Source organism: Humulus lupulus, chromosome 4 (assembly GCF_963169125.1).
Source record: "Humulus lupulus chromosome 4, drHumLupu1.1, whole genome shotgun sequence".
Lineage (NCBI taxonomy): Eukaryota > Viridiplantae > Streptophyta > Magnoliopsida > Rosales > Cannabaceae > Humulus > Humulus lupulus.
Genome location: NC_084796.1, coordinates 196492900 through 196507911, shown reverse-complemented (window position 1 = coordinate 196507911; position 15012 = coordinate 196492900).

Genomic DNA, 15012 nt, shown 5'->3' with positions numbered 1-15012 from the left:
GAACGCACACCTCAAAAGCCCTATGCGATGGGTCATCTCAAGAGCCTCTACGCAAGGGGGTACCCCAGAAGCATGTCTCATAATGAACTTCAGTGTATAGAAAGCTTACTCCTTTGAGAAAAGAATCCATAACCCCAACAACACTTGGTGTGCATGGAAGGGATTGGGATAGAAACATATCTTCAAAAGGTAAAAGATAACAATCAAGTATGAGCTACACTGGCATACGAAGTACGTACAAGCCTGAGCATATAAGGGTACAAACCAGACACCTGCACCGTACAAGTAGTTGTAGAACAGGACAGTATAGAGTGGTGGCACTACCATCATGCCACTAACACATGACAGAGCTTACTAGCACACCTCCAACATTACTACCCTCTGAAGCACTACCACCTGAAACATGTTAGGGTACTATCTTGTCCCTTTGGGACCACAATGGAACAAGAGCCATCAGAGCTCACATATATATAGAATCAACCCACCAGGAAGGGGGTTGGAAAAATCATTCTAAGACAACACTAAAGTGAAATATAATTATTTTTTCTCCATTGTTTTTCTGCAATATTTTCAAGTCCTCTAACTTCTTATTTTTCTTTGTGTTTTATGACCAAAACTTGGTTGACAAGTTTTTACTATCAACATTTAATAAAAAAAAATTCTCAATTGACACAAAGTTGTATGTGTTTAACCTGGTCCATCAGCTTACATGAGGGAACAACTTTTGACATAAATTGTCATTTTAAGGAAATGCTAATTTCAAAATTTTACATTTTCTATTTAAAGTTTGATATCTTGTATCTCATAACTTATGTGAAGTGTATGATGATGCATTCTTGATTTTCCATATTTGTTTTAAGTTTATCCATGTGGAACAACTTATGTTATTTAAGCTTTAGCACAAAATTTCATTCTGAAGTGTTGTCCATGTTTAGGGCTAATTATTTGTTGTGTTGTCAGTTTCGGATAGACTGGAGACTGCTGATGTGGGAATCTAAGTTTTGTGTTGCTTTAAGGGTGAATGATATTGGAATGCTTTTCTTTATTGTAGTTTGTAATTGTCTCTTTTGATTATCCTCTCCCATAATTAATTGTATTTTATTTCTTCTTTAAAAATTGGTTATTAATAAAGTTAGAACATTGAACAAAGACATTTCTATCAATTTTTAAAAGAATGGTATTATACTCTTTTATCACTCTTCTATTTGTGGCTTTACTGGTTAGACTAATGAAGAGTCTTGGCTAGCAGAGCAACTAGCTTTTGATGAGCCAGAGAATTCTTACAAAAAAATATATATTGCACACTACATTTTTAGATTTTTTGAAAAGAGTTATCTCAGTTCATAGTTCTACGTGCTATTTTGTTATTTAATTGGTGGAATTAGAAGTTCGATTTGAATATTGTGTTTATATAGAGATCTATAATAAAAACAATGGATTTTCTTTTAAATTCGCATATGTTTCCATTACATACAGATTTGGTTGCTACAAACCTAATGATTGATAACTTTATGTTAAGTGGTTTGTTTATATGCATGAGTTTTCCATTTTAAATGAGAAATGGTGGTAGTGTTTCCTTAAGGATTGTGTTAGAGATATTTGTATTGTCTCAATGAAAAATAAGAAATATTATTACAATTCTATGCAAAATAATACAAAAACACAATGAATGATTAAATAAGATTACAATGCAATACTCAAAATACAAATAGATATAGAAAAGAAATAGATGAAGAGAATGATAAGGACTACAACTTTAAAGCAAAAGATACAAATAAATATGTAAAGATAAAATAAAAGAATATAAGATAAATGCAATGGTAGAAGAAATAACAAAAACAAAAAAGTAAAACACTCTCACCCACTTAACCAAAGTGAAGAGCATTGGGGATCACCAACTTGAACAATGTTTACAACCTTTGCCCAAAAAGCTTATTTCTCCATATCTCAAGCACTAAGGGATTCTCTCAATATTAGAAATAGCTCTCTGAATAATCAAGCATTTTAGTGTATTTCTTGCCAACTGCTCTAGTGGATAGAAATAGAGTTGTCTTAGAAGTGAGCATTAGGCTTCTATTTATAGAGTTTTGAGACACCATTTGAATTTCAAATTCCACGAACATCTGTGGCTGTTACTAATGATTAATTGGATGTTTATGGAATTAAAAAAGAGTTTGAGGAGTTATTTGGGGTGTTAGAACCATTTAAATTTTAAAAAAAGTGGAAAATTGGTTGAACACATCTCTGGCCGCGACCACTAGCATGCCTGGCTGTGGCTGTGGCTTGTTGTCCCTCAGGCCGCGACCACCAATGCTCCTGCCCGCGACCACAGGCCATTTTCAGCTAAAACATGTCATTTTTCCAAAACATTCCAAAACGTCCCAAATCCTTTCTCACATGATTTTGTAACTTCCAAACTCCTAATGGGAGTTAAAAACATATCTCCAACAGCCATATTTCATAATGATTTTGTGAAATCCAATCTCAAATTTGTAACATACAATCTACACATTATTGGGTAATATTTGAGAGTTACAAATTTGTAACTAATTTTGTAACTCCAAAATATGTCACATTTTGGCAAACACATGTATCGAATTTTGTGACTCTCAATAATATGTTACAAGGAGTGACAAATCACATTTTGTCACATTATTTAATCTAACATTATATTATATGAAATAATATAACAGATTGTATCATCTTTCTATTGGTTATGCTATGCTCCCTTGATATACTTGTGACTATTGATTAGGGATGGCAAAAAAAAAAACTGGTGGAACGGGGTGGGTCGGAGCCCCGATGCGACGGGGCAACCCCTGATCCGGATATAAGCGGGGCGAAAACGGAGCAGGTCAACATCAAACCTAACCCGCTAGCAATTGAAGCGGGTCGAATCACGACCCTACCCAATTGTTGTTGTTGTTTTTTTAAAAATATTAATTACTACGACTATTTAGGGTGATCCACGATCCAAATATATATATAAATAAGACAAAGTATATTTAAGATAGATAGATGAGAAAATTAATATTTTGCTTTGAAGTATATTAAATTTTATTTTATTTTAGTATACAAGACCATTTATAATAAAATTTAGGCAACTCATTTCTGTCTACTATGATAGATTTTTTTACCATTTATTTTTATATTGTAATATTTTTTTTAAAAAATTAGTTTTTCTTTTTTTAAAGAAAAAAAAAACATTACCAAATCGAATCTGACCCGCCCCATCACATCCAGGGCCTTACCCACATCAAAAGCCTTAACAGGGCGGGTCGTGGCAGATCTTTAGCGAGGCAGGGCTGACCCGCCCCATTTACATCCCTAATATTGATCTTGATTCCTCTGGTATTGTACTATGGAATTTGTCTTTTGCTTCTAAGAAAGAGATAGAATTGAAGTTGTCTTTTGTTTTATTTCTTATTCTCTCATTAAATAGCAGCTTAGAGTAATAGCCATCCAAGTGATCGTTTGTGCTTTTATGTTTTTGTAGATAATTTTAATTGATTAACTGAACTACCGGTAAGCACTGCTAATTTCAATCATTTTAAAATGCTGGTGATAAATAAGAAATATATCATATGCAAACATTTGCATCATCCTATTTCGCTGTTAGAAACAGCAAAGAAATGATTTTCTGGCGCCATTGCGGTGCCTCAAATCTAGAGGTGGGGTGGTTTTTCTCGACGGTTGATCTGTCTAATTGCTCATATTTACGGTGGTTTACAAAGACTCAGTGCGGACTATCTTTTTTTCTTCCCCAAGTAACTAATTTATGTTGTGTTTGGTAAAATTTTTATTTTTGAATTTTTTAAAATAAAAATATGTTTGGTAATTATTTTTGTTTTTTTTTTTAAATAAAAAAACAATAAATGTGTTTGATAACTTTTATTTTCACATTTTGTTTAATAATACAAAATAAGGTGTTGATATGAAGAATCTAAGAACAAAAGAACGAAAATTTAAAAATAGTTTAAAAAAAATTTAAAAGTGAAAATTTTTTATTTTCAAAATTTAATGAATTTTAATTAAAATTTTTAAAAAATAATAAATAATAATAGAGTTACCAAACACAATTTTATTTTTAATTGTCAAATTATTAATTAATTAAATAAAAAACTATTTTTTTAGTGTTACTAAAAATCATCTTAGTTTAATTAAAAAAATTGTTGGATTTATTGAATAACTTCACACCCTGGATAACTAGGAACTTTGTAGCTAATCGAAAATTTCATGTAGTTAAATTTGTAACTTACATAATTGACAACAGTTTGATTAAATTGACAAAATTTTATCTATCAAATCTGAGTTTAGGGTACCAAATATGTACGGTTTTAAAATACAGAGTACCATATGAGCATTATTGAAAACAGAGGGTACCAAAATAATACTTTGCAAAAACATAGAGTACCAAATGAGTATATTCCCATTTTTTAATGCTTTATTTAAGAAGGAATGGGAATAACGATCTCCCAAACTCATGTCATTGCCAATCTCATTCATTAATCCCAAATTTATGTGGGAACCCACCTATTTCATTCTCATTCTAATTTCTTAATAAAGTTAGGTAAGTAATCATGATTAATAATACTCATTCCTCATTCTCATTCCCTAATCCCACAAGTAACACTTCAATAGAGTATTATGGGGTTTTTTGTATACTAAAAGTATATTGCAATAATAATTAAACAAAAAAAAAAAGGGGTACATAGCATTTGAGTTCCCCAATTTATACAAATAGTATCACTTAGGTTTCCATTTTCAATTTTTGAGTACATAGATCCCCATTTTCAAGTAAATGCTCCAATTTAGTCCCTATGCCCCCATTTACCATTTAAAAAATATTAAATTTAAATGAAAAACTATAATTATAGTGTTTTTATTACCCATTTAACAAGTTAAGTCTCCATCTTAACCTGAACCGCAAGAACTTTATTACACTTGATTGAGGTTCAAATAGTTTGTTTCACGTGCGTGCAACAGGCTATTTCAATCCTGTTTTTTTAATAATAAATTATATAGAATTTCTCAAAAACTTGAGGGAGGTTTTCTATATCTACAATGTACACCATCATATTAAAAAAAATTAGAGTTATGAATTTTCCATGCACCAAAACCAGAAAGGGTCTACTTGTGGGTCCCTTTTCAAGGGTAGCACTTGAGACATTCCCTAAAATATTTAGTGTTGAGAAAAATGATTATGGTAATAAAATTATGAGAATGAATAAAAAAACTATAAATTAGACGAATAAAAAAATTGTAATTATAGTTTTCCTTTTAAACCAAATGGTTTTTAAATCGTAGAAAGGGTGTAGGGATTGAATTGTAGCATTTAGTAAAATATGGAATCTTTGTTGGTAACAAATTTACCATGTGCGCAACGGAATGGGCAGGGCCAAGATATTTCAAAAATTTATTTAAACAAGCTTTAAATAACGAATCCATTAATTACAACAAAAACAACATTAACAAAAAAAACAATATTTAAATGTGTAGATCCATTCATCCAACAAGCTTTTCTTCTCTAAATTTTTCACAATAAACAATCTTCAAGCCATAAAACCTAATGAGACCATCAATTTAAACGTAATGATAAAAATAGAAGTGATAACAACAAATGAATCATTTAAAAATGTATCTTTCTTGCTCTATGAGATGCAAACTTGCAAATCAAATAATTGTAATGAAGTTTATCTAGGAAATTATTTTCAATAGACAACATAGAAAACCCACTCAATCGTGCTGGCAACATAGTTGATCTTAAATATCATTTTATCAATTTCAACTTTGGAAAACTTCTCTCTCTAGAAGCAACGATTACGGGAATAGTTAGTAATATTTTATTAGCAATGAATGCATTTGAAATAGAATCAATATTTTTTGTGTAATCAAGTATGTCAATTGAGTTGTTATTTTCATTTGGAAAACTTTTACCTCAACACTTTTAATTTTGAAAACAAATCAAAACCATCAATATGAGAAAATTCAATATATTCCAAAATATCGTCAAGATTTAAACAGTGATCATTTAAACTATCTTCATCTAATGCTTTTACTTTCTTCACACTTAATAAAAAACCAAAAATATTTCCATACACATGAAATTATTGAAATCTATTTTTAAGTGAACAAATAATTTGGTCAATCATGTAAAGAATTCAATCCAGAATGATTCTTCAGGGGATTTAATTATACCATTATCAACACTTTCATCAAATTGCTTTTTCCTACAAATCGCATGTTTTTCACAAAATTTAGGCTCTATTCCATCTCACTTGCAATTTCTTTGGCTGAAATCATAGTAGCTACAAATCCATTTTTTCTATAATCTTCAAAATAAGAATGGAGGTCATTTAAGTCTTTTATAGCCTTGTCAATGTCCATGCATGTACTTTGTAAATATTTACCAACTAAATTGACGACAAATAAAATTTCATACTAGATAGTCATGCCCAACAAAAATTCAAAATTCTCTAATTCATAATTTACTCGACTTTTGCTTCACTCTTTATTTTAGTATCCTTACTTGTTTCTTCAAGTTCAAACAAAGCATCTCTTTTTGTTGGACTTTGAAGTCTAATTGCCTTAACACTTTCAATGTGGTTTTCCCAACAGGTTTCACACAATGATTTCACAGTAAAAGTACGTATGTTATTTTTAAATATTGTCTATCATTTGGGTGAAGACGAGAATAATGAATATATGCGTTGTAAAACACCAAAAATTGATCCAACTTCAACACAAGAATTTGCAACATCTCAAAGCACTAAATTAAGATTATGACAACCACATGGTGTATATAATGCTCTAGGATTTATATCTAACCATCTTTATTGCACACATTTGTGTTTTCCTTTCATGTTAGATCCATTATCATATCCTTGCCCTCTTATATCATCGATGTCAAGTTTCACATTTTCAATTTCTTTTGTAAGTTCATCAAAGAGACATTTTCCTAAAGTATTGTCCACTTTCAAAAATCCCAAAAAATATTCCTCCTTTTTTATTGGACTAGATGAAGTACTTACACACCTCAATATGAGAGACATTTTGTAACGTCCTGAATTCACTATTAAGGCTAAGTGCCTTGATTAAGGTGCTTGGAGGGCATAATATGATTTATATGTGGAATTAATGAAATATAGGTATGATTATGCGATATAAATGGTTTAATGATAATGTGAATATTTATGAATGTTTATGTGTATTAAATATGCATGCGGGCCCGTTTTTGTAAATTGGGGCATATTCGTAATCTTTGACCCGTTGAGGGTATATTTGTAATATATATGCTTTATGAGTGAGACCACAGTATTGTGGAGATATATTTGTGGTGTGTGGTTTGAGGCAATTCTAGTGAGTGTATTAGCAAAATAGTGACAACGGGGTTAAATACTCGGCTCGGGGTGAGCCTAGGGGTATTTTGGGAAACTTTGTGAGTATTCGGGATTTACCGGGTAACAGAGAGTTATTTGGTGATTATTTGGGTATGTTGTGATTAATTGGGAATTTATAGGACTACTTGAGGATTAGCAAAAATGTGGAAAATGACATTTTTGCCCTCGTGGGCATTGAATAATAAGGTTATGATTAAGAGGTATTTTAGTCTTTTGTCAAAGGGATACACTTAACCCTTGGATTGTCTTATCTGCCTAAAGGCCATAGGAAGCCTATAAACAATCAAAAAGCAGAAGGAAACAAACACTCTCAACCTCTCTTTCTCTCTCACGGTTTCCTCTTCTCCCTTGAGGTGGTTTGGCTTCCTTGAGTTCTTGAGGTGATAGTTTGAGGATTAAAGCCCATAATTGGAGCTAGGATTGGGGTCAAGGCAGGTGGAGGATTGGGGTTATCAACTGCGGTAAGGACCTTTCCATGATGTGATGAATGTTTTTAATTACTTTAAAATTTGGCTGAGGTTTAGATTCTAGTTTTAGTTTTTGAGTTGTTGTAAGATTGTTGGCTGGTTTTTGGATTATAAATGATGTCTAGGTTGTGTTGCTGAGAGTTCTAGAGTCAATTTTAGCTTAAGTTTTTGGTTACGATGAATATTGGTGAATTTGGATGGGTTTAGCTTGGAAAAACACAGGGGAAACGCTGGAGAATTCTGGGTTTCGGAGCTTGAGTCGCGGCCCTGATCTTCAGGCATCGCGGCCCGTATGCGTGGAAAGGCTTGGCGGTTCTCTATTATCACCCAGGTGTCACGACATAGGTTTGAGCGCGCCGTAACCCGTGTTCCCCAAGAGAGAGCCTTGGGCTCTCTAACTCTAGCGCGTTGCGGTCCTATGGGATTGGGTCGAGACTCAAATTATAGAAAATAGCCAAAACACGTTTTTAAGCTTGGGAACTCAAATATAAAGGCTCGGGAAGGATTCTACTACCCGATTTAGTGGAATTTGAGATCCCAGAGTCTAGTATATTATTCTGAAGCTTCTAATTTATTTAGGTTTTGATAGTTATTTGTTATTATGTTGTGACTAGGTTATACTGCTAGGGCTCAGGGATAGGGATCGTGCTCGAGATTGCCATACGCTAGCTGCTTGGGACTTGAGGTCAGAAAACTGCACCTGGGTTGTGATTGGGACTGAGACCCCTATTAATAAATATGAGTATGACTATGAGTATATGTGAGAATTTGGCTATAAATGTGTTTGAGAATATTCGGTAGGGTATGCTTATATATGCTGCATTTGATTACTTGTTGTGCAATGTATATGTGATTTTATCTATTTAAAAGGTTGGCTTAAGGGTGTCGGGGGTTGATAGCAAGCCTATGGAACGCAAACCTACCTAAGCATGTCGGGGTCGGCTATAAGACTAGAGGACTTAGCCTAAGGGCGTCGGGCGTGAACGTTATACAAATAAACAGAAGTGTTGATTGCACTTAACTAACTGTATTGAATATCAAGATTGAATTACATGTTCGATTGAACTATTTATCATTGCCTAGCTTATTTCTTATGTTCTGTTGTTATTGAATTGATCAATTTAAGTTTATTGTTTATATATTGTTGTTCATTTGTGTTTGTGAATTAAGTTTTCTTGCTAAGCCTTGGCTCACGGATGCTATGTAGTGCAGGTAAGGGAAAGGGATAGTCGGACCAGCCATGAGTTGGAGAGCTTCAGGGGCAGTGTGTACACATGCAGCCTACTCGACCTCCACGGCCAGGATAGCCGGGGAGGAACTAGGCTTGAACCCTGTTTTAACCACTTAGGATGGCTAATTTGTATTCCATTTTTCTTTTTATGAGTCTGTAACCTCTATTACGATCCCGTGTATGAACTTAACGTTTTTAATGAGAAACAATCACTTTGTTGACCAAACTTTTTAATACCTAACCTTGACATAGTCTTTAATTACACATTTGAGTCCAAATGACTTGCTTAGCGAGTTAAGCACTATTTTAAACACATAGTGTAACAGTCTTGGCTAACCAGGACGTTACAATTTGGTAAAAATAATCTCGACTCACAATTTGGTATCTAATAACATGACTATGTGTTTAATTGTTTAAATTGAACCTATGTGCCTTATCTGCATGAAAGAATAGAGAGCATGATGCATATATATGTATTTTGTGAGAATAAGACTTGATAATTGATGCATGAGTGTTATAGACTTGCGTCTTGGTATGCATATTGTATGTGGCTATTGTGTTGTTTGACCCTACTCATGGTATAGTTTTAGATATGGACATCATTGGCTGCAGATAGATTTGGAAGTTAGGTGTCCAAGGAAGTCAATTGGACTAGGCCTGGTTAATATTGGGGTTGCGGATGATACTTGGGGACAGAACTCTCCCTCTGCCCTAGGAATTTGCAGCAAATGTTTGCTAGCATCCAAGCAATACTACAAAATCAGGAGGAGGAGATTAGGTGGTTGAGACAACGGGTTCCGTTGGGGAATGATGATCCGTATGTTTTGAAAACAATGGCACCAGTTTCGGTTCGACCTGAGGGTGGAAATAGATGGGAATTATTGTATGAAAGATTCATGAAATATTTTCCTCCATCCGTTCAAAGTTGAATAGTGGAGTGGCATGATTAGCTCTATTCTTGACTATATGGGAGTGGTAGGCAATGATAGAGTGGCTTGTGCCACGTATATACTGCAAGAGGATGCCCGAACGTGGTGGGAAGTGATATCTCAAACCTGGAATGTTGTCATAATGGGTTGGGAGGAATTCTGACAATTGTTCAATGAAACGTACTGTTGTGACGTAGTTCGAATTGCAAAGACCAATGAGTTTATGAACTTGGTTCAAAGTAGTAAGATAGTGACAAAGTATGTCAATGAATTTGATGGGTTGGCCAAATTCTCTTTTGATTTGGTACCAACGGATGTGGCTTGGAAGGAATGATTCATTCGAGGATTGAATTCTGGGATATTCTAGAGAGTTAGGATCGCTCCAGTACATGAGAATTCTACCAACGATCAGGCAATAGGAAGGACCCTTGCTATAGAGGATGCAGAAGATGGGATATGGAGCGAGAGTGTCATAGGATAGGAAGCTCATACAATGGTACCCTGAATGGCGGGATCAGGTTAAGGTAGAGGCCCTAGTAACCAGAAAAGAAATACCCTTGACAGTTCTACTATTCTTGATCTTGACAAGAGAGGCGATAGTATATAGGGTGGCCACTAGGGCGGCAACGAGGTCTGAAGGAGTTATCCAGTATGCGCTAGGTGTAGGAGATGCAATACGGGAGAATGCTGAGCGAATGCATGTTTTCTATGTGGAATAGTTGGGCACCTCAAGAAGGATTTCCTGAGGTTAAAGAAGGGAGAACCAAGGAGTACAACTTTCTTGACGCAATCGGAGCCTAAGGCTGGTTCCTCAAAGGTGGCAGATCAGCTTTCTAGGTCCCGATCTCTTATAGTGTGTTGAATGAGTCTTGTACTACGTATCTCTTAGAAGAGACATAGACATGTGGCACATGTTATATGATTGTTACGCTGTGGGGCTTGAGACTTTAGTGTCTGCCAGAGGAAATTAGTAATTTCAGGAAATGGGTTATAGTATTATTGGTAGAAAGTTAGAAGTAATAATTAATTGAGTTGGTTATATGAGGATTTTGATGTGATCCTGAAAATGGATTAGTCTGCAAAATAACGGACAACCATGGATTGTAAGATATGATTATGACTTCTGAGTTTAAAAGGAAATGACCCAGATGCATTTACAGGATGCCTAGCTATTAAGGAGGGTACCACTAGGGTTATACCAATTAGACCAGTATCGTTTCCAATGGGTTCACAATGATTCATTGGGATCGTTGTCACGTCAAGATTTTTCCATCTTCCTGGATCATAAATATAATCTAAATCATCCTTATTGTTCATTAGTTTCTTTACTTGAGTTACTTTCATCTTTTTTGTTAGTGATAATAAACTTTTCTAAACCTCTTCTTTGAGATTTAATTAAACTTTCTACTCTCATTTTTTTCTTAAACTTTTCATAACCGATGGATATTTTCTACTAGTCATGCTTCAATTTTGAGTAAAAAAAAAAAAAAAAATCACAATGAATTTAAGGAAAAATAAATAAAAATTGAACTATTTCATTTGAGAACAATTAATAACAATAAGTGTCTGAAGAAAGATATAACCTTGATTTATAGCAACACTCTTCAAAATAATATCAAATATGAATATTTTATTTAAAATTTCGAAGTTTTCCTCTCTTTGAAGAGAACATATTAAAAAATTCAATACTTCAAAATAAGATATAAATATATATATATCAACAAAACTATTAAAATTTATCACATAAAAAATAAAAAACAAGAGGAATAGTTGAATGTGTACCTCTATATAATCTGTAATGTGTATGTAGAATAGGATTACTGAAAAGGATATATATATATGATAATTGATTATTAAAAAGATGTAGTTAATTAGTGTGCAAGTTCAACAGATGGAATTGGTGTTACTAAAAAGAAAATTATTGGGCCAATGGCCCTTTATTCCTATTTCTTGAGCACGGCAGGCAATAACTTATTGGGAGTCTTTACTCTTGGTACTCTAAGATCAATTAATAGTGTGCCTTTTGTTTATATAAAAAAAAATACATAAAATTTGATGGCCTCTTGGGTTAAGGGGCCTTGGCAACGGCACAAGCGGCCCCACCCTTTAGTCGATCTTGGTAAAATTAAATTGATTATCTTAATTTTTCAATGTAAGAAAAATACGGTCTCGGTTGGTTGAGCTTTTGAAACCCACTTTTGAGCTTTAAAATAAAAGTAATTTTAAGAATCGATAGGATTGACAATGTAATTCGACTTTTTACTCTAAAAAAAAAACTTGTAGACAAGAAACTAATCTTCAGAACTTCTTGAGAAATAGCTGTTTGAGAAGTCCAAAGTTCAAATTATAAGTTTAGCCATCTAAGTCTTAAAATACGCATAGAATAATGATAGGTGCACACTTGTTTTGCACACCCAAAGTGCACACTATAATGTTGCATGTATCTAAAAACAATTTAATACTTTTAAGGTGGAACCTATTATTTTTATGTAGTTTAAGATGCATACAACATTATTTTATGTATTTTGAGTGTGCAAAATATCAGTCTCCCTAATAATTTGTATGCATAATGGGCAAAAATGTCGAGGCAAGGACTGCCACACGATTTTATATTTAGTGTTTACCTTTCACTTATATATTGTTATAAGTTTATATATTACATTTTACTGTTTTGCCTATCCGCTTACATTATAATTTTTTGTAATTTCTTTTAATTTTCTTACATACTTTATCCATATTATCCCACTCTTTTTACTTTTTTTTTTCTACTTCACTATCACACCTCTCCATTTTCTTTTTATTTTCTCTCCATTTTTACTCCTTCCTAACCATTCATATTATCTCCAGCTTCATCCTCTCTTTCTATTATTTGATGATATATATATATATATATATATATAGTATACTTAACCATTATGACCATTTTACATTATGGGTCTTCTACACCTTCACTCTCTATAAAAAAACTACGAAATTCCTCGAAGTATCAGAATCAGGAGAATCAAGAGATTATAGGATTTATATCCTAAAAGTATGTAAATAATTTTTATTTATTTAAATAAAAATATAACTTATTATATTTGAATGTTATAATAATTGTTTGAATAATTTATATAAATATCAAGAATATACCATATTCATTTATGAAGATATAATATTATATTAGTACTAGAGAATTAAGACATATACATTGAATAAAATTGTTAGTAACATATAAAAGGAATCTTTAATGAATGATTATTACTACGATTTACTAAGCATAAGGGATGCAAGTAATCTAGATTCAGATGACTGATGTGGAGAGACATCTTGGTAAATGTACTGTATATAATAGAAATTATATATGACCAGACTGATATGAATTAACTGTCTATATAATTTACCATTTGCTAAATCCTGAGTAGTCATGAACTCTTGTTTGTGCTTATTGGATCTTTTGATTCACTCGTTGAAGTTTCTTAGTGTAATGAGGCTAGTGACTTTTGTTTTGGAGATTCAATATCATGAATGGCTAGGAACATGATTTACAATATTGGAATCCATACTTTCCTAACGGGTCGAATATTGGTTTCCTTATGGGTTAATTCTGGAACTGAATAGTTATTAAGTTCAAATCTATAATTTGATTGTAGATTAATTATTCGCTAGTGAATTAATGGTACTTAAGGAACAATAGGTAATTAGAAGGGTAAAACGATAATTTTGACCACCTCTAATTAACGATCCAATAACTACATTTATTGATTATATCGATGGACTACAAAGAAAACTCAGTAAATATAATTCTATAAATACTTAGTGTGCAATTCCATATTTATAGTGGAGTAATCATGAAATTAATAATTAATTTTATTAGATTAAATAGTTTGATTAATAACTTGGTTTATTGGAGATTCGTATTATAGGTCCATGGTCCCTAGGTCATTTATGTCTTACACTGTCAAGGGTCAGGATGCCATAAGGAAGATTTGCAGAGAGAATGACTGAATTACAAATGAATTAATTTTCCATGGAAAGGAAATAATTATGTAATAATTGTGGGTAATTGGTTAATTGTGAATTAATTAACTATTTAACTATATAGTTTTTATTCTGAAAAGCTTTATGTTAAAATAAATATTAATCATATTTGGATTAATATAAAGAGAGTTTATTTATTATCTTATTATAAGATATTTACAATAATATATTTATTTATTTAAAACCGATACTTTAAAGGTACAGTTAATTTTGAATTAACTGGAATTTATTTTGGGATAAATATATTGTCATAAATATTAATTAAACAAACAAATGAGAAAATCAAGGATAGCCAAATTGTAACGCCCTGGGTAGCCAAGACCGTTACATTGTGTATTTATAAAGGTGCGGGACTTGCTAATCAAGTCATTTAGTCAAAAATGTGTTAGTGACATCACTAATGAACTAGGGTTAAAATATTTTGGTCATAAAATATACATTTCATATAATTTAACGTTTTATACAAGGGATCCCAAAAGATACAGTGTTTGAAAATCAGTTTACAAAATTTTCAAAGTACAACGACTGCTAGCCACTCTAAGGCAAAATAGAATTTTAATGGTTCTCCTGTTCCTGTCTCCTCCTCAACCGTGGTGGCTGAGCAGCTGATCATGTACATTCTGCCCTTAGAGCTCTCCAATTCAGGGCTGATCAAGCTTGCCCTTGCCTTTACCTGCACCACGTAGCACCCGTGAGCCAAGGCCCAACAAGAAAAATATAACGTTATAGCACAAACAATGATAACAATTGAATAACCCTTAACACATGTTCATAAATTTAGCATACCATATTGATCACACAGTCCAAAGACATAATCAGAGAATCAACAAACCAACTTTAAGCTATTCTATATAACAAATTCATCAATCAACAACAATAATCAAATCACATGATAATCAGGGTCGACGCCCTTAGGTCGCACCCTCTGTTTACCACGCTGACTCCGGTCCGCTTAAACCGAGCTC